At 36.7% G+C, this 21,407-nt stretch overlaps 1 long non-coding RNA gene across 2 annotated transcripts; it reads right to left on the bottom strand.

Moving 5' to 3' along the window:
• Positions 1 to 1,203: 1,203 nt before the first annotated feature.
• LOC107770204 (uncharacterized) lies at positions 1,204 to 11,351 on the bottom strand. 2 transcript variants are annotated; one of them, XR_012709905.1, is made up of 3 exons: positions 3,671 to 7,462; positions 2,401 to 3,314; positions 1,204 to 1,754 (listed from the first exon to the last, which is right to left on the bottom strand). It is a non-coding gene; the product is annotated as an uncharacterized LOC107770204 (long non-coding RNA). The 2 variants fall into 2 exon arrangements; XR_001644557.2 differs by having other exon boundaries at positions 2,401 to 11,351.
• Positions 11,352 to 21,407: the final 10,056 nt, after the last annotated feature.

Here is a 21,407-nt window from a genome sequence, read left to right as displayed (position 1 = left end):
AAAACCGAAGACAACTATTCCATAAGTTACTGGAAAGAATGGTGCTCATAAAGATGAAATAAATGTCTACCACCCAGTAGCATTTAATAGAGAATATTCTATAGCACTTAGTACACTGCCCATTATAAATAATTTGTCATTCATGCCCGCCGTTACAATTCTTCAATGACCCTCATAATTGACATTAAAAAGGGTGCATGATCCTAGGACCTTGTTCTCTAGGTGCAGCTATAAATAATGGGCTCTATTATCATTGTAAAGTACACGAATTTTCTGGCAAACTTATGCTATAATCTGTTCAAAGCTTTATACAGTTTGATTTTTTAGCTTTTTGATTCTATTATTGTTGTACCTAGGGCTGCTTATCGGGCGGATTGGGCGATTTTTTACTCTTAACGGTTTGGCTTAACGGTTATTGGTTTTTAAATGTATTAATCCATTAGCCACCTGATAAGATATCGGGCGGATTGGTATCAGTTTAGCTCTTATCGGGCGGTTATCGGCCTAACATACATATTCACTAAATTGTGTTTTCCCTGTTGGACATGAAATAGCTGAACTGATTATAGAGCATGAATCAGAAGCAATGTAGAGGTAAGTGGTTCAACACTTTACGAAGAAAGATAGTAATCCAGTTTCACAAATGATGATTGAGGCCAACAAGGAAAGTGCTAGAGGACATTGTCTTCAGAATCATAGTCTCCGGCTGAATTTAAAGAATAGAACACCACCAATCATCACAAATGAGAAGCATGATACAAAAAGCACAATAAAACGCGTGGCAACATTTTTATCTAGTTGTATGTTGAACAAATATATTAACCGTGCTAAACTCCATTGATGTCTTTCAGTGAAGGAAATGATACATCCAACTGAAGTAGTGCCACATATATACACTACTTATTTAATTTAGTGAATATGTATGTTAGTATGAAACTTGATTACATTAAATTCCTTTCACTCTCTTCTTCTGCAACTTCTACTTAAGAATATAAAATTTAGCAGACATCATCAAACAACAAAAAGAACACTAAGTTACTCTTTTGCACAGAAAAATGCTTCTATATACAGAGCAAATAAACACCATCGCAAGTGTACTTTATGAGCTGTCCCAATTAGGAGCCCACAAAATTAACTAGCGACCTTTTTTTTCTTACTGCTCGTGACATACAAAAATCAGATCAAGATAGTGAGGATACTTGCTAAAGATCTTCAGGACTGTACTAATAAGTCAGCAGAGCTACAAACAGTTTTACAAGTAATACAATGGAGTGTCTGGAATAATTAGAAAGAAATCATGTTAGGGATGGACTTACTATTAGTGATAAACATGTTTAATGGTAAAGTAACAGTTCCATGGGAACATCAGTCAGGTATTCTAGAGATAAGAAGAGGTATACAACAGATAAAGTTGGTTCATTGTTATAGAGAAGGTAACTGTGTGGCTGATGCCTTGGCACACAGTTACATATTTGCAAAGATAGCACTAACTATACACATTTGCAAGATTGCCAGCACCTAACTTCTTGTGCATCCAGTCAATGATATCTTGAGCAATAGTCACATTTTGCTTTTGTACTCCCTTCAGAAGTAATAATTTTTGTAAAATGATCCCACACAACAGACCTTTTTCTCCTTTTCTTGGTTATATTTGACTTTGTTGTTTGAGATTGACTTGTTGCATTTAAATAGAAACCCCACTTTCACCCATCATCACCTTATTACTTTTAATATTTTCAGCCATGTATGAGTCACTGCAACAAGAAAAGAAAAGGAATGAGAATAAAGACATCAAGTTGTAAACTAATTGTATTTGGTTATTAAAGTGGAACACATTTATAACAAAGAAATAGTGTAATTGTATTTTAAACTTACTAATTTAAACTTTATAATTTTTAAATTTGCCTAAATCCAACATATCTAATATAGATGTCTTTATTCTCTATAATCTGATATAAATTACTATATTAGATGTCGACTTCCACCAGCCACGATAATCTGATATGAATTACATAAATTACTTCACAAACAGGAAAATTTCAAAATTGTATAGGCTTCTCGTTATAATATAAAACACTGTTTTATTAATTTTAGATTAAACCTAAAGTTAAACCAAACTGAAGTTATTACCTGCTAAAGTTAAACCTAAAGTTAAACCAAACTGAAGTTGTAAACATCCTAGTAATTTAATAACTAAATACGATTAATTTGCACAGTATAAAACATAAGAACAGAGAAATGAAGACGAAGAAGAAAACCCTACAATTATCAAAATCAACAACTTCTTCAACTACTTGAGTTGCCTCATATTGCACCTCTACTATAGTAGAAATTTGTGAGAAATACTCCTATTTAAAGTCTCAGCAAAAACCAAAAAATCTTATTCATAAGTAAGAGTACCTGGATAAGAAGATAAGAAACCGCGACTCGCGAGAGGGAGAGACGAGACAGCAAGAGGGAGACCGGTGGTTGGTGGAAGTCGACGACGACTGTTGGCCGGTGGGCGGTGGCTGCTGGTTTAGGCATTAGGTTTTCTTTGGAATTAGGAATAGACAAGTTTGTTTAGAGACAGAACAGACTGGGTTTAGAGTTTAGAACATAACAGACGGGTTTGTTTTTGTTATTTATTTTCAAGGGTTTTAGTTTTTTTTTATATTTAATATATATAAATAAAACTCTCTAGGCCATTATCTGACCTTAAATATTTTAGTTTGATTTGAAATTGAGTTTCAATGAGAGACACAAAGGCTTTTATAGTTTGCAAGGCATTGCTTTTACAGCTTAGGAGATGGGTCCAAGTGGACCTGCTATAGTCATCTACTAGGGTGAGGAAGTATTTAAAATTATTGTGAGTTGCCACATGGTAAGGTCCCCATAAGTCCACATGGAGAAGATCAAAAGCTTTGGTGGTGATACTGGTTCTTTGAGGGAAAGGCAATTTAGTCTACCTTGCCATGGGACAGAGGAATGGTTGTTTGGGTGAGAACTGGATTGGTATTGAAGAGATACCTCTCATTTTGACAAAAGGTACATATCCCAGCCTATTGTGCCACAATAAATCTGCATCAATGTTATTAGACATGGAAGAATGCAAAACTGAACTCTGAGTTTTATTGCACGTGGGTATATTTACAAATGAGTGATAAGGCGAATGTGACCTATTTACATCATGTGAAGCAGGTAAAGTATGAAATGGAAATGAGCAGTTGGCAGTAGATGTAGCAGAACAAGAGTGCTTCAAGCAGCTTGAGCAAAGAAGGTATAATCCATCCTCGACCTTACCAAATCTCCAAAGGCCTCTTCATTGAAGGGGCCTGTAGAAGACATAAAGAATCAGAGAAGGCAACTAAACTTTTAAGTTGGGAAGTTAGGCAGTGAATAGAGATCAAATTATATTTGAAAGAAGGAACATAAAAGACTTTATGCAAGATGATCTGAGGTGCAAGTGTAACAGTCCCAATTTCAGTCACTTTTACTCGATAACCATTTGGTAGGTTAATTAACAAGGGATATGGTAAGACTATAGTATTAGACAAGAGGGACTTATTGAAGGTCATGTGGTTGGAAGCTCCTGAGTCTAGGATCCATATATCAGTACTTGATGTAAAACATTTGCATAATAATAAGCTATAATCAATGGAGGGAACAGAAGCAGAGCAAGCCATTGTACCTGCAAAATTCACAACTCCATTAGGAATACTGGAGGTCTTTTTACCATTTCTAGAATGAAAATGCTGTAGCAGGGAAACTAGTTGCCAATATTGTTCTTTGGTTAAGTTGACATTGGAGTTGCAGTTGCCTTCTAGAGATTCCACTTCTTCCTGTTTGCCAGAGTTGGTTTCAGGTGTACATTGGCCACAGTTCTCTTTCCTCTGTTAAATTTGGGATTTGGATTTGAGTTGAACCCCTGGGGTTATCCATGCAGCTTATAACACTTTTCTTTGGTAGTAGTCACAAAAAGGACGTGGTCTGGTGATATTAGGAGGGTAATTGCAGGGAGAATAGTTGGTTCTAAAATTGTTGTTCCTTGATGTGTCAACATTGAACGAGACAGAATCTGCATATTGTTGGCCATTTCTGATATTACTCCTCGGGACACGGATATTTAAAGACGAAGAATCCATCATAACATGATTGTTTGGCTTAACTTCCCTCTGCTTCTCTTCTTGAACTAGTAGGAAAATGCTTGTGCCATAGAAGGCAAGGGGTTCATCATAAGAATGTTGCCTCGCACAGTTGTGTACACTTTATTCAGGCCCATCAAAAACTGAATCAAACGCCTGTCTTGTTCAGCTTTAGGCATACTTTCCTTAGCACCACATGTGCATTGACAGGTGCACTGTGTCTTGGCACTCAGTGTACTCAGTTCCTCCCACAGCTTCTTCATTTTAGTGTAATAACCTGTGATGTCCAAAACTCCTTGAGAAAGATCATTAATTTCCTTCTGAATTTGATATAGTTTGGTTCTGTTGGTCAAATCGTAGCGATCCTCCAACTCTTTCCACAACTCGACGGCATCATTTGCATATTCAACAGTCAGCAATCTCCTTGGCAAGAGAATTTAGGATCCATGATGTAACCATATCGCCGCATCGTTCCCATAGTCGAAATTTCGAAGGCTCTTTCTCTGGATCTGGTCATTTGCATTCACCATTGATGAAATCTAATTTGTTTTTGACAGATAGGGCTTGCATAACACTCCTTCTCTAGGATATGTACCCTAAACCACCGAAAGTAACTGGAACTAACATCGTGCCGTGGATTATTTGAAGGATGCATGTAAAGAGGACTACTAGCATCGACACCGGACTCCACCTCGAGGACAGATGGGGAACCATCGGACTCAGTACTCGAATCAGTGATAGCCACGGGATAGGACTCAATTTGATAAAGATAGAATCAAAAATCGAAGAGAGAAAAGACAGATCGAACAATTGAAGATAAACGATCTTCTAGGGCAAAACTCAAAAAATGAAAAATTGGGGAAAAGGTTCAATTGACCTTATTGAAGATGATGAGGAGACGGGAGAGTGAGATGCTAGACTCTGATACCATGTTGAGCTGCAGATGCAGCAGAAAAATCGAGCTCGAGCTAGAGCTCCAATGGTGGAAATTCTGGAAGCTTCATAGAGGGAGATACTGAGAGAAGATATTTTTGTATATAAAATGAATAATATGTAACAATGTATTGTACAAAACTAATGTATATACACTTGTATAACCTCTATAACTGATAACTAACAACTAATTAAGCTACAACTAAGTGACAACTAAGCTAAGTAGTAACTAACTACTATACATAAATACATAGCTCAACAACATTCAATATGACACAAGAAGGCACTTATGGAATAAAGAAACTTACATTGCAAAACACACCAAAAAGCAACAACCAGATGTCTAAGAATCAAATTAGTAAGGAGGCTATTATCTCAGTTGCAGACACAACACCCAATATCCAAATGTCTAGTTCCTCAGATGAAGAAGAAGATGTCCCTGGTAGTGAATATGAGCTAGGTAAATCAGATTCAGAAAATGATGAAGATAGCTCGGGGGTGAAATCTAGAAGTTATGAACGTAAATATAAGAGCATAGAAGAAGGACCTTTCAGTGATGGTACATGCAATAAGCTGGTAGAAGCTTTCACTGGACACCAGGTTTATGTTCCAAATATTTCACAAGCTTTTATTGACATTACAGATCGAGCAAACCTATCACTGGGAGGTACTACATCTACTGTGCGAGGCAGAGAAAGCAATAGGGACAGAAGAGGCAGAGGCAACACAACTAGCAAGTCCATACTAACCAAAAATCAACCCAAATTCACCTTTCATGATTAGATCTCTATATTGGAATATCGGGGCATTAAGGGTTCCATTGAGAGACTGAAAATGCTTATGAAGTAATACAAAATAAATTTCGTGGCCATTCAAGAACCTTTTTGCAAAAGATCTAAACTTGACAAATACAATAATTGGTTAAGATATCACTATGCTTATGCTAATTGCAATAATAAGATTTGGATATTCTCAGACAAGGATTTTGTTCTCTCAGTTCTCTATGATGGTAAGCAACAACTCACATGTTCACTAGAGAGTGAGGAAGAGGATATCACTATAACTAATATCTATGCTAAAAGAAAGGTTCCTCTCAGGGAACCACTATGGGAAGAGCTGAGGCAGACTTATTCAAACCACATGAAGGAATGGATGGTCATGGGTGACTTCAATTGTATTATTGAACTATCTGAAAAGATTGGTGGTAATCCTCACAGAATGGAAAAGAGTTTCCCTTTAATCGAATGCATGACGGACTGTGAATTAAATGATCTTGGTTATATTGGCTCTACATACACATGGTGCAATCTCAGAACTCCATCAGAAAGGATATGTCAGAGACTAGATAGAGCTCTTGCAAATCAGGAATGGCTCTCGAAATTCCCCAACACCACGGTTACTCTCTTGGTCAGAAAATGATCAGATCATGCTCCTCTTTTAATTGTTGCTGGTAGCAATGATTATTAGCCCCCAAATATTTTAAATTCTTAAATTTTTGGGTAAATGAACCTGGTTTTAAGGAGATTGTTCAACAAGCTTGGCAAATTCAAGTGGAGGGATCTCCTATGTGGAAGTTCCACCTTAAGTTGAAAAACACTTATAAGAACCTCTCTTGGTGGTCTAAAAATTCTGTAGGGGACATATTTGCTCTGACTAATGATAAAGAAAGAAGGTACCAGAGCTAGAAAACATTTGTATTCATGACAACTCTGTTGAGAATATGGTCAGGCTCAATGAATCCAATGCTCAACTTATCAGACATTACAAGATAGAAGAAGCCTTCTGGAGAAAAAGTCTTGGATTAAATGGCATGCCAAAGGTGATCTCAATATTAAATTCTTTTATTCAGTTATTTCTTCTAGAAGGCAGAAGCTGAAACTGAGTAGAATTAAGAATGATATAGGAATCTGGATTGAAGAGCAGAACAATATTGGCCAGGAAGCAGTCAAATTTTTTGAAAATTTATTTACTGAGGAGAATCTGAATAGAGATCTCTCCTTAATTCAATGTCTACCCTCTAAGGTTACTAGTGAGGATAATGACATTCTATGTGTATATCCGACTATTCAGGAGCTAAAAGAGATAGTCTTTGACATGAGTTTTGACATTGCACTTGGGCCAAATGGTATGTCAAGGCTCTTCTACCATCATTGTTGGGATATCATTGCTGAGGACCTACACAATATGATTTTAGACTTCTTCAATGGGAGTTGCCTTCCTAGATCTATATTGCACTCCTACTTGATCCTTGTCCCTAAGGTCAAATCTCCTCAGGAATTCTTTGAGATGAGGCCTATTAGACTCAGTAACTTCTCTTGCAAAATTATCTCCACGATGCTTAATAGTAGACTTTCCAAGATTATCAATAAATTAGTGTCCTATAATCAAACTGGTTTTATGAAGGGGAGATCAATTATAGAGAATATCATCTTGACTCAGGAAATGATTCACAACATGAACAAGAACGATCCTAATTCTAATGTGGCTCTGAAGCTAGACACTGCTAAGGCTTATGATAGAGTCTCATGGAGTTATTTGTGCCAGGTTCTACGACAAATGAGATTTTCTGAGAACTGGATTCATATGATTTGGAGAGTGATTGCTAATAATTGGTACTCTATTAATATCAATGGAACCAGACATGGTTTCTTTAAATCCACTCGAGGTCTCAAACAAGGGGATCCCTTATCTCTTTCATTATTCATTATTGGTGTTGAGCTCCTTTCTAGAGCAATGGACATGCTATTAGTGGATAATTTCATCCATTTCATCATTGATGGAAATGGACCTAGCATCACATCTATGCTATGCAGATAAAACCATTCTTTTCTCTTCAGGAGATTCAAATTCTATCACTAGGATGATGAACACTCTAGAGACATATGAAAGGTCTATGGAGTATGGACAACTCATTAACAAAAGAAAATCTGGGTTCATTGTCCACCCTAAAGCCACTGATATCTTTATTCAAGAGATGAAACAAATAACGGGATTCACTCAACATCAATTTCCTTTACCAACCTTGGTTCCTATATACATAGGTAGGAAAAGGATTTCATATTTTTCTGATATGGTGGCTAGATTGTCACACAGAGTCACAGGGCGATAGATGAAAACTCTCTCATTTGCAGGAAAGGCTGTTCTTGTTAAGGTAGTGCTTGCTTCCTTACCTCTGCACATTATCTCTGTGGTTCAGCCACCAAAAACAATCATTAAGCAAATAGCGAGGGTGATGCCTAACTTCATTGTGAATCAGAAGGTAAGAAAAAACATCATTAGATATCTTGGAGAAAGTTGTGCTTTCCTACTGACTAGGGAGATGCAGGTTTTAGACCAATTCAAAGCTACTGTGATGCATTCCCCGCCAAGAACTGGTGGAATTTCAGAACTAACTTTTCTATGCTCAAGGACTTCTTGAAAGCTAAGTATTATAAAAGATCTCATGCATTTCAAAGAGACGGACTTATGTTGATTCTCATACCTGGAGAAGATTAATGGAGGCTAAAACTAATTTTGAGCAACATATTCTTTGGAAGATAGGTTATGGAAACATTTCCTTTTGGTGGGATAACTAGTTAGGGATTGGACCTCTAGCTAGACAAGTACCACAAGGTTATAGATCCAAAAAGATTACAGTTTCTCTCTTCATTAATTCTAACAGGTGGAAGGAGCAGGAACTCAGAAAGATCCTCCCTGATCACAATGTATATCAGATCCTTAATATCACCATTGAGCCTAATAGAGAGGATTATCCTATTTGGCTGGCTGATGAAAATGGCGAGTTCTCATGCAAATCAGCATGGAAGGCTACCAAAGTAAACAGAAATTCCTCTCTCACTCCCAAGAAAATCTGGCGCTCCAAAATCCCCTTCAAAGTATCCTTTTTATGCTGAAACTATTACATGAGAGCTTGCCTACAGATGACAAGACTCAAAGATTTAATTACCAGGGACCATCTAAATGTGATTGTTGTGGGAATCCTAATCAGGAAAACTATTGAACTTTTATTTTGTGAAGGGGATATGAAGCTGATTTGGACTTTCTTTTCTACTTCGTGTGAGATCCCTTATCAACCTCAATCCACCAGAGATATGCTTATCAAATGGTGGCTTGCTAAGCCAAAAAATAGCATACATGAACTACTTCAATGTACCCCCTCTATCATCTGTTGGGAGATTTGGAAGAGTAGATGCACCAGGAGATTTGAACATACTACTTTATCTATTATGAGAATCATTAATCGAGTCATCTGATTAACTAGTCTGATCTTGAATAGCCAATTTATCTCTTTGAGAGTTAACAACAAGTGGATGTATATATATGACAGAGTAGAAAGGCTAAGCAAAAACTACACATCAAGTTAAATACGGATGGATGTTGCAAAGGCAATCCTAGAGAAGCAGCCGGAGGTGATATTCTTAAAGACCATATGGACAATCCGATCCTGCCACTATTCTTACTTTGGTGTTTGTAGAAACAACAAAGTTGAGACTATGGCCTTACTTAAAGGGTTGCACTGGTGCATCAACAATGGGCACACCAATATTTTGGTGGAAACTAACTCCTTATTACTAGTCAGAATGATTAAAGGGGAGAACAAGATTCAGTCATACCTCAGGGATTATATCCATCAAATCAAATACCTGATGATTTAAGGGCAAACTCATGTTGGTCACTGTTACAGGCTCGTTTGCTAATATTGGAGTGGAGACTAAACAGGAGAGATTCTTCACTCATGGCCTCACCACGAGAGACTAAAACTTTATTGAAGAATATCAAAATGGCTTTATTCGCTCCAGAATAAGGTCCAAGAAGGGGCATTTCATATTTGATAATAGTTAAGACTACTCAAGTTGTATTGACATATAGGTTTCATTTCAAAGCTAGCTCTTTCATCTATAACATGATAGGGAATTCCTCTCTTAGTGAAAACTTAGACAATGCACAGAATTATCTTCGATCTCACTCACTCACTCTCCATGTATCTCTAGAGGCTAAGGTTTATGTCCTCCTCTGTGTATTCTTTTGGATTATCTAATAGACAGGTAAGGGCAATGCCAACCCCCCATCCCAACTACCATAGGGCAGCATACCCTGGGTGATGGCTTGAATAAAAAAAATACTAGCACTACTATACCGGATCTCATCATAATGTCAAAGTTAAACGTGCTTGGGCAAGAGTATACTGTGATGGATGACTCCTTGAGAAGTCCTCGTGTTGCATCCGGACCTCACTTGTGGATATTCAAAAGGCGAAATACATAAAGCGCCCCTTTAAGTTGTGCCCAACGATCATTTGAACATCTTAACTTGCCTTATGACCAGACAAACATTTCTGCTTGGTAGAAGTATATTCTCTTAAACACCATCCGCTGACATGACAAATTTTGTGTGTTACACTTACATCTACACGTGTGAAGATCTTGAAAATTAGGTTTATCTTTTTTTCCCTAAAACCAATGTGGACCCTACCACCTCCTCCAATTTTCTCCGTCTTCTGCGCTGCGCTGCACCATTTATCTTCTCCATCTTGAAAATAAATTCGAAAAAAGACGAACAAATAAAACAAGTTGAAACAAAAACCCAGCTGATAGCAATTGAAAAATGAGAAAAAGGGTTAGAGAAGAAAAGACAACTCATTCAGAACAATAATAGTAAAGATTAAAGAAAAGCAAGCGAAATTTGTAAAGCTTTTCTACACCGACTACCGGCGGCGATATCGCATTTGCCATTGTTTCACCGTTGAAGACCCACCATGCCTTTGAACCTCTTCAAATTCAAACCCACAAGAGTCATTATAAACAGGGGCATAAAAAATTAGAGAAGGAAGCAATATCACCGAAAACTTTTTGGCCAGAAAAGTGAGTACTTAACGGAAACTTTTCTGCAATCTTCCCTCTTTCATATTGTCCCCAATTATCTTCTCCATCTTCACCCTCCATGACAGAAAAAAACACAAAATTTTCATCACCATCCGCCATTAAACAAATCCAAAAACAATAAATCTTCTCTATTACACCACCACATAACCACTAACACTTCCTTCAATTTCCCTTATCGACCCCAAATCTGAAAAACTAAAAAGAACCCATCTAAAACCTTTGTCTGGTTTTGTTTATTCTGCTCCTATTGGCATTCCTCGATGTGTTTAGGCACGGAGTAGAGGTTTTCGGTGGCAATGTTTCCGGTGGCAATGTATAAAGAGGAAGCTGCAACTTCCATGGTGTCCAGCGTCCATGGTGTTGGTCTAAGTAGGTTTTATGGTGGTTTAAGGTCTGATTTGGGAAAATAGAGTCTTTTTCTTATTTTTTAAATTAAAAATAACAACTATTTCTTAATATAAACTATACTTTATTTAAGAAATGCACGTGTCATTTAATAATTTGTCAAATTGACATGTCATCCGCGAGCGTAACTTATGAGACGCACCTGTGTTAAAATAGAAGTGTCTGTATGGTGATAAGGCAAGTTAAGTTGTTCAGATGATCGTTGGGGACAACTTAAAATGGCGCTTTATATATTTCGCCTATTCAAAATAATTTACAGAATGAATTGATTTAGCTCTCTATTAAGAAAAAAAGTTGCTTGTAAGTTGTTGCTAAGAGTGTTCATAAAAATTCGAAAAATCGAACCAAACCGAAAACCAAACCAAATCGACCAAAAAAAACCGATACTTTTTGGTTTGGTTTGGTTTTGGTTTTGAATTTTAAAAAACCCATCAAATTTGGTTTGATTTTGGTTTTAATCAGAAAAAAATCAAAAAAACATCGAACCAAACCGACTATAGGAGTAGCTATTTTAAATTTGTTATTACATCTATATATATGTATATTTTTATACAAAGTTTCAAAAATTTAATGGTAAATGTTAATAGTTTGCACTTTTGTATAGTTATTGACCTTTACATTCTAGTTTGATTGGTAGTTTTCTTTAGTTAAGTGTAAGAATCCATTTCGTATTAAAAATAATATATTTTTAATTGAGTCCTTAAATTATTCATCATTATTTAATTTAATTATCATCAATATATCTTGGTAAATAATAGATTTTTCAAAGGGAAATTGATTTGATAGTGTTACATTGAAAATGTGGTCTCCGAAATATGTGTTTGTTAGTGATGTCTTATATTTAAGAAAAAACCGACAAATAATCGAAAAAACCGAAAAATTGACAAAACCCGACATAAACCGAATCGAGAAAAAACCGACTTAATTAGTTTGGTTTGGTTCTAATATTTAAAAACCGACTTACTTGGTTTGGTTTCATTTTAGAGAAAAACCGATCCAAACCGAACCATGAACACCCCTAGTTATTGCAGTGCTAATTGTGAGCCCCTTCGGGAAATTGCTTGCAAGCTACTTGCTTGATTGCAACCAGTGGCAGACCTAGAGCATTGAAGGTGAGTTCTTCGGAACTCAGTAATTTTTGCGTCTACTCTGTATATATATTAAGAAATTCATTAAATATTTATAAATAATTAACTGTGAACCCAGTTAGTATTGCATATTAATTTAATATTATGGTAGGACACCATAAACCTTAAATCCTGGATCCGCCTCTGATTACAAATTTACAACCCCTTCAGGAAGCTTCTTACATGCTACGTGTTTGCACTATTAGTAAGTTATTTGCTTGAGTGCAAGTCTCTTCAAAAAGCTGCTTGCATACTACTTGCTTGATTGCAATTTTTTAGAATGCAAATCTCTTCAGAAAAGTACTTTCAAGTTGTTTGCAAAGGAGTACTAATTATGCACAATTTTATGTATTCATAACACGTTTACATTTTTCAGTGTTCACGTTCTTTTTACGTTTGTACTGCATTGAGCCTTTGCAAGAGAATTTTACGTTTCACTTATTTTTTGTTTTTGCTTCACTAGTGTTTAACCGAAAAATAGATTTTTGGTCAAAATTAAGATTTAGAAGAAAACGGGTTACTAATAACCAAGTTTTACTTCACTTTCCTGATCGGCTATTTGTAAAATAGTGAAAATTATAGAGGGAATTAGCAAAAAGAAATAAGGAATAATCCAATAATAAATCCCTAAAATCAAGGTTATAAAGCAAAGAATTATAGAATGTATTTCAGTAGTACTTGGAATTTGTCCTTACAAATAAAATTATATATCCTTATATAGGAGTGTACAATCATAACGGTTTTTCATATAATTTAGGTTTATTATGGGCATTAATTGTATTGATTGCCCATTACCACAGATAGTCGTAATTGGCATATTTATTGCTTTGAATGCCTTATAAATGTTCCGATTTCCCTTCCTTATTTACTTCTGGTTCATGTATCCTTCCTTTTTTTTATCCTTATTCATTCCGTCCACGCCTCTTCTTTGACAAATGTCAGGCCCGATTCTTTTTTCTGTACTGTCTCGTGGGTATTTCTCCCGTGTCTTCCTATCTTAATTAATTCTATTAATTGAGAATGTCATTTGTTGCTATATCACTGCTCCACGCGTCATGCTTCGTCAGCATACTAGCATTCCATGTGTAATGCCTTTTTTCCACCAATACAGATAGCCCCTCCACTTTTTGAATATTATGGACTGATTATTCGGGAAGTGGAAATCTTTTATGACAGGAACTCTCTGCCGTTGTTTTTCGAATATAATCATGTCTTCTTCAGAACCGATGTGACATACATCACATCCATTTAATGCCCATGCCACGTGGCCTCTAACGATTGGTGCTGCAGTTTCTCAGCGCTTTTTAGGGTTTCTCTGCGGCCGCGTCAGTCACGATGTGACGGTTCCATTATGATGCTTTATAATGACCAAATTTAACAATGATCATGTCTCCTTATAAATACTTCATTCTTTTTTGATTTCTTAGAGTCTTCCTTCTTTAATATCCATCATCTTACTCCTGCTTTGTATCTTTCTGCATCTTTCTTCTGCCTTTCTTTGGACAATCATGTCTTCCCCAGATCTTCGCAAGGTAGTGATTATTGATGAGTTTGTTCCTTCTAATGCTCCCACTAGAATCAGGAGGGGTGGTAGGTTTCATAGTCTTGGTTCAATATCTAACTATGGTTATTCCTCTTAGAATAATGCTACTAAACCATCTTCTTCTAGGCCTGGGGCTCCTTTAACTCCTAGATTTTCTTCTAAAAATAGAGATTTAGCTAATCTTATGCGTGAACCTATAGTTGCAGAGATTGTTCCTCAATAATTTTCTTTTGTAATTGATCGTGAAACCATAAGAAACCAAGTTTCTTCCATGGCTTCCCTTAGCTCTGCTGGCCTTTACCCAAGTTTGATCACTACTGGCCTTATTTCCCTAGTTCGTAGAAAGTGTCACTAGAAATAAGATTTCCCAATTTTAGTTCCTGGTGACAACCAGAGAATTACTTCCTATCATGCAGGTTTTTCATTTGTCTATACCTACCCCTTCACTTTAGCGTTCAAACCTTCTATTGATCTAGTAATCTTTGAATTCTATCATTATTTCAATATGTGTCTTGGCCAGATTGGCCCCATAGTATGGAGGGCTGTTGCATGCCTTCATTATTTAGCAGAACCAGTTTTCGTGCCTTTTACTTTTCGGCACTTGCTTCACCTGTACTCCTCAAAGTTGTTTCGTGAAGTTGTCTTTACTCTCGTGGCTAGAAGTAAGAGAGTTTGGTCAGTCTAAAGACGGTAGGGACCGTGGCTGGTATGTATGTTTTGTTGCTGCTCCTACTAGTGGATTAGTGGGCGAAGAAAATATTCCTTTCCCGAAGAAATGGAACTTTGCATGTAAGTTTTTTTTCTCTTTAAAATATCTCAAAACACTTTATTATAATCAGATACCCAATTTTTCAGTAACCATGGAGGTTTTTGATGAAATTTCCAACTTTTGTGCTTGGGTAGAAAAGATGTTTACAACTGCAACTATGGAGAAAAGATATTGGAAATACCTTTCTCAAAAATTTAGTTGGAAAGTAAAGACGCACGGTAATTTTTACCTTCATAGTCTCTTCCTTTCTCTTCCTTGTTTATTCATGAATTTATCACCCCCCCCCCCCTTTAGGGTTTCCTATTCGTGGCACTAGTCATAAGTCTTGCTCATGAAAGAATTTTAAGTGCTTCTTCTTCAAAGAGGAAAAATGATGGGGCCCGTGGCTCTGATGGCGAAGAGGAAATAGATGAGGTTTCTTTAGTGTGAAGACCACGAGTTAGAAGACGTGTGATTTCTGATGATGAAACTACTCCTTCTCGTGACCCTCCAACAAGTTCAGTACCCTTTAGACTCACGGATGAGCTAGAGAGTGCTCTTTCAGTGATTTCCGATGAAGATGCTGCTATCCTCCCCCTGACTTTGTTGATTGATTGTTTGATCATGGCTTCGAGAGTGATAAAGCTATTGGGCTTCTTTCCGAAGAATTGCCTCTTGCTTCCCTTCCAGTTTCGGTTTCTATTAACCCCCCTCCCCCCGTGTCTCTTTCTGATGCTACCCCTGTTGTTACTCTCGTGGCTGCTCCACTTCGTCTGTTATTCCCATGGCTACCTCCCATGTAGAGACAAAACCTTTTAGCAGCAGGATGACAATGAAAAGAGTTGTTGTTGAGGTTCCTGAAGGTGAAAACTTACTAAGAAAATCTGGTCAAGCCGATGTATGGTTGAAGCCTCTACTAGGTCCCGTGAAGAAGAGGAAGTTAGAAAGCCATATCTCTCTGACTTTAATGAATGATATCGTTCATTCTTCTTTGAAGGTACAATTTTAATTGTATTTCCTTTCTTTTCTTTCTCCTATTCATCACTCTTTTTTTTGCAGATCAACTTGATTAGCACATAACCTATGAAAAGAGTTTCTCAGACGGAGCATCAAGTTATAGATTTTCACACCGAAGCTGACAACTGGAAAGAACAATTCGAAGGTCTTCAACTGGAAAAACAGGTTCTGGCAGAAGAAAAGAATGCTTTGGAACAACAAATGAGGGTGATTGCTGCTGAATAGCGATTGACAAAGCTTCTTCTAACCAGGTTAAAAACGACAAGGATATACTTGAGTCCTCTTTCACTGAACAACTTTCAAAGGCAACTGAAGAGATAAGAAATTTGAAGAACCTCCTTAACTAGAAAGAAGTTTATACGAGTGAATTGGTTCAAACACTTACTCAAACTCAAGAAGATCTCTGTATCTCTACTAGTAAGATTCAGTTCTTGGAAAGTTCTCTTGTATCTTTGAAGACGACTTATGATGCCTCTGAAGCAGAAAAAGAAGAGTTGAGAGCTGAGATTGACCAGTGGGAGAAGGACTATGAGATTCTCGAGGATAAACTATCATTGGATGTGAGCTGGGCTTTCTTAAACACTCGCCTTTAGACTCTAATTGAAGCCAACCAGAAGGGTTTTGACCTTAATGCTTAGATTGTTAAGGCTAAAGAAGCAATTGATAAAACTCACCAACATCAAAGCTTTTCTTCACCTGAAGACAAAGGTCCCGAGGGTGATGGAAATGGACTTGTTCCTGGTGAAGCTGATATTCAAGCTTCTTCTTCTCAAGTTAATCCTTCTTCTCCCATTGATGATGCTCCGGTGGATGATGCTCCTTAGTTTTTTCTTACTTTTATGTTTGTTCAACTTTTGGAAGTTTGTTGTTTTTGGGAAGGCTGCTTTTCGGTTACCCCTATCTTCTTTTGGGGTTTAATAACAAACTAATACCTCTATTTTCCCCAAAGTAATATATATGTGTTTCGGTTAATTTTACCATTTATTTTGCTCTTTGATATTTGAGCTTTTTCCTTGCATTTAAAAATGCTTTAATAATCCATGATTTTGATTAACACGGATTTTTATAAAAAAAAGGGCCCTTTTATGTAAACGACACTAATGAAGATGACGTCTTATCTTCATATTGGTGTAAATATATGAAAGACTAAATAGACAAAAAGGAAACAGTTTGAGGAAGTTTTATGTTTTAAACTTTCAAATAAATTCCGTACATCATTTTCTCTATTATTCGTCCAACACTTTCACAACTGCTTTTTTTGTAGCATATTTTCAGATACAAAATCGGGTTTATTATACCGTGACTAAATTTTGGACTTAACCTAAAACTCGTAGGAATTTGGAATGTATCTTGTATCCTTCTCGCGAGTTCACACCTTCTCAAGGTTGCTTCAAGGTTTTTGATTTAGGCTTGATTTTTGGCTCTTTTGCTTCTTTCTCTATATGCATAGTCCCCATAATGTTAGAGCTTTGAAGTATAAAATCTCGAACACTGGATTACTCCTTCTTTTTGGTCCATTCCCTGAAAAGGAAAATACAAACGGAACTCGGAGATATACGTTTAGATGATGACTGCATAACCCTTTTTTCCATCAGAAAGGTTGCAATCTAGATCGTGAATAATTTAGTATTCCCGCGTCTTTTAGGTCTAATATCATCATTTGGTACGGGCTAGCTTTTTGCCTATCATCTAAAATTATTAGTAAAATTCAAAAGAACAAAATAAAGTTATATCTAAGTGATACCTAACCATGGGTACTTCCTTTGTCTAAAAGTAATACTTCTTTGGAAGAACAACATTCTAGTTTGATGGTAGTATGCTGTCATCCATGGTCTCCAACTCATATGCTCCATTTCTAGTGATGCCTCGAACACTTATAAGAGCCTTCTCAATTTGGACTTAACTTTCCCGCATTAGTCGCTTTCGTTGATCGAAACACCTTTTTAAGAACGAAGTTCCTAATCTTGAAGAAGTACCTCAGATTTGCTTTCCTATTGTAATATCGCTCAATCATCTGTTTTTGAGCTTCCATCCTTATTCGCACTGTTTCTCTCCTTTACTCTAGTAAATCCAAATTCATTTGCATTTCTTCCTCATTTGATTCCTCAGTAGCATGTGTGTACCTCGTACTTGGTTCACTTATTTCTACTGGAATTAAGGCTTCAGTGCCATAGACAATTGAAAATGGAGTCTCATCCGTATTTGTTTTTGCTGTCATTCGATTAGCCCATAATACTCCTAGTAACACTTCTGGCCAATTGCCTTTTGACTCCTCTAATCTTTTCTTCAAACTATCAATAATAACTTTGTTTGTTGACTCAGCTTGCCCATTAGCTATGGTATGGTAAGGCGCAAATGTAATCCGTTTAATCTGCAAACTTTGAAAGAACTCTGTGATTTTCGTGCCTATGAATTGTGGGCCGTATCACACACGATTTCCTTTGGATCTCCAAAGCGACAAATAATGTTTCGCCAAATAAAGTCCATGACTTCTTTTTTCGCACCTGTTTGAAAGCTCCTGCTTCTATCCATTTTGAAAAATAATCTGTTAAAACTAATAGAAATCGTACCTTTCCTTTAGCTTGAGGTAACATATATCCATGCCCTATTTCATAAAAGGCCATGGCGAGATAACTGAATGTAACAATTCTACTGGGCGATGCATGTTATTGGTGTATCGTTGATACTTATTGCACTTGGCCACAAAGTTTTCTGCTCCTTCCTCCATTTTTGGCTAATAGCATCCTGCTATTATTAAAATCTTCACCAATGATCTTCTCCCATCATGATTGCCATAGTGCCCCTCATGTACTTCCCTTATCACATATTCCGTTTGTGAAGGAGCAAGGAACCATGCCAAAGGTTCACCGAATATTTTTCGGTATAAGTTTCCACGAATTAAGCAATATTGGGTGGCTTTTTGGCAAAGTATCTGTGACTTCTTCTTGTCTTCGGGTAAGATTCCATACTGCAAAAAGTTGACAAACTCGTTCCTCCAATCCCAAGTTAAATTATTAAAATTTACCTCGTTCTTGTCTTGATCGACCACCGAATGAAACAAATGTATTACAATAGCATTTTCTGCATTTGTTATCTCCATAACAAACGTGAGGTTGGCCAACACATCTGCTTCTGCATTCTCCTCCCTGGGTATTTGCACAGCCTTCCACAATTGAAATTGTCTGACTAATTCCCATAGCTTTTCCATGTATTGTTGCATTTGTGCCTCTCTTGCTATGTAAGTCCCCTGTATCTGGTTAACTATTAGTTGCGAGTCACTTTTGATTACAATATGTTCTATTAGCTTCGAGGAACCGCTAGTAAATAAAATACAAGTCCCCGGATTAGATCCGGTAAATACCTGTAATTCCTTTTCTACCTCAGGAATTAAATTCGTGCTGAAATCTGTTACAAAATATGCTAAAACCTATGATTTTATTGCCATTCTAGGCTGATATATGATATCATACTCACTGAGTTCTATTTATCACTTAGCTAACCTACCAGATAGTTCTTATTTATGCAACATATTCCTTAGAGGGAAAGCAGTTATTACTGAGATAGGATCACATTGAAAATAAGGTCTCAACTTTCTAGATGCTTAACTAATGTTAAAGCAAGCTTTTCTAGATGAGGATATCATGTATCGGCATCTAACAAAGATTTACTAACATAATATATTGGATATTATTTATCTTTATCCTCTCATACCAACACCGCACTTACCACCACTTCTGATACATCAAGGTAAATAAGCAGCCTTTCTCCGTCTTTTGGTTTGGCTAGCAAAGGCGGATTTGAAAAATACATTTTTAGGTCCTTAAGACTTGTTGGCATTTATCAGTCCATTCAAATTGATTCTGCTTTCTCAAAACTGAAAAGAATTTAAAACCCTTTTCCGAAGATTTTGAAATAAATCCGCGGGCTGCTATTCTTTATGTTAATCTTTGCACTTCTTTTTTGCTTGTGAGTGCATTCGGTGTTTCTTCGATAGCTTTGATTTGTGCATGATTCACTTCAATACCCCTGTTAGAAACAATAATACCTAAAAACTTACTTGAAGCTACGCCAAAAACACACTTTTCTGGATTTAGCTTCATATTGTATTTGCGGAGAATCTGAAAAGTATCTAACAGATGTTGAAAATGATCTCCCACTTGTGTTGATTTGACTAGCATATCATCAATATAGACTTCCATAGTCTTTCCCAAATATTCTTGAAATATTTTAGTTACCAATCTTTGGTACGTGGCTCCAACATTTTTTAGACCAAATGGCATGACTTTGTAACAGTAAGTCCCCTAGTCTGTGATAAACAAAGTTTTTTCTTCATCTAGAGGATCTATCTTTATTTGGTTATATCTTAAGTATGCATCTAAAAAAGTTAACAACTCATGTCCTGTGGTAGCATCAATTAGTTGATCTATATGCGGTAAAGGAAATGAATCTTTAGGACAAACTTTATTTAAATCAATATAATCTACACAAACTCGCAATTTCCCGTTCTTTCTTGGAACTACCACAGTATTAGCTAGCCAGTTAGGATATTTTACCTCTCGTATTGACCCAATTTTTAAAAGCTTTTGTACCACATCTTGGATTACTTGATTTTTAAAGGATCCCTACTTCATCTCCTTCTGATTGACAGGTGGATATGATGGGTCATCATTCAGTTTGTGGGTCACCACCTCAAGTGGTATACCTATCATATGTGAATGCGACCAAGCAAAGCAATCTGTGTTAGCTTTTAAAAATTCAATTAACTTACCTTTCATTTCTGGGCTTAGGTTTGCTCCGATGTAAAAATTTTTGTCTGGCCGGTATATAAATAGCACCACCGCTTCAAGTTCTTTGGTAGTTGTCTTAATATTTTTATTTTCTTCTAGCTCTTGAATAACATCGGGTCTTGAATCAACATCAGTTTGTCCTGGAAAGGCTTCGGTTGAGGTTTGTATTACGATGTCCTCAACTGAATTCTATAGTTGCTATTTTTCTCCTGCAACATCATTTACCGTGCTTGTAGCTACCATTGAATTGATACTTCTATAAGCTTGTTGATCTCCTCGAATCTGCTGAATCCTCTACTGTGAAGGAAATTTAATAACTTGATGCAATGTGGATGGTACAACATCCATATCGTGAATCCATGGACTTCCTAGAACTATATTTTAAGTCGTGTCCGCATCTATCACTTGGAACTTTGTGTCCTTGATAACCCCTTATGCAAATATGGTAAGCACAACTTTCCCTTTTGTGATAATGCTTGAATTATCAAATCCAGACAAAGACCATGCCTTTGGTATCACCTTGTTGTTAGCTTGCATTTCATCCACCACCTTAGTAGAATGATATTCACGGAACTGCATGGGTCAATCAAAACTCATTTTACGTTACTATCATGTACGAATAGAGATATTACCAGCGCGTCATTGAGAGGAATTCTGCATCTTCGTCATCAAATGTTATATTGTCTCCATCCAAGATTTGGCAAACTCGTTTCCCATGAGTGACTGTGACTTTTGACATCTTTTTTTGCAGCTGGTGTCACACCATAGACATCGTCTCCCCCCATTATTACATTGATTGTTCTTTTTGGCGACGGGGGTTTCTGTTCTTTATATACGATTG

This window comes from Nicotiana tabacum, chromosome 5 (genome assembly GCF_000715075.1).
Source record: "Nicotiana tabacum cultivar K326 chromosome 5, ASM71507v2, whole genome shotgun sequence".
In the NCBI taxonomy this organism is placed as follows: Eukaryota; Viridiplantae; Streptophyta; class Magnoliopsida; order Solanales; family Solanaceae; genus Nicotiana; species Nicotiana tabacum.
Note: the sequence above shows the minus strand (reverse complement) of the source record. Positions and strands in the feature narration are given on the sequence as shown.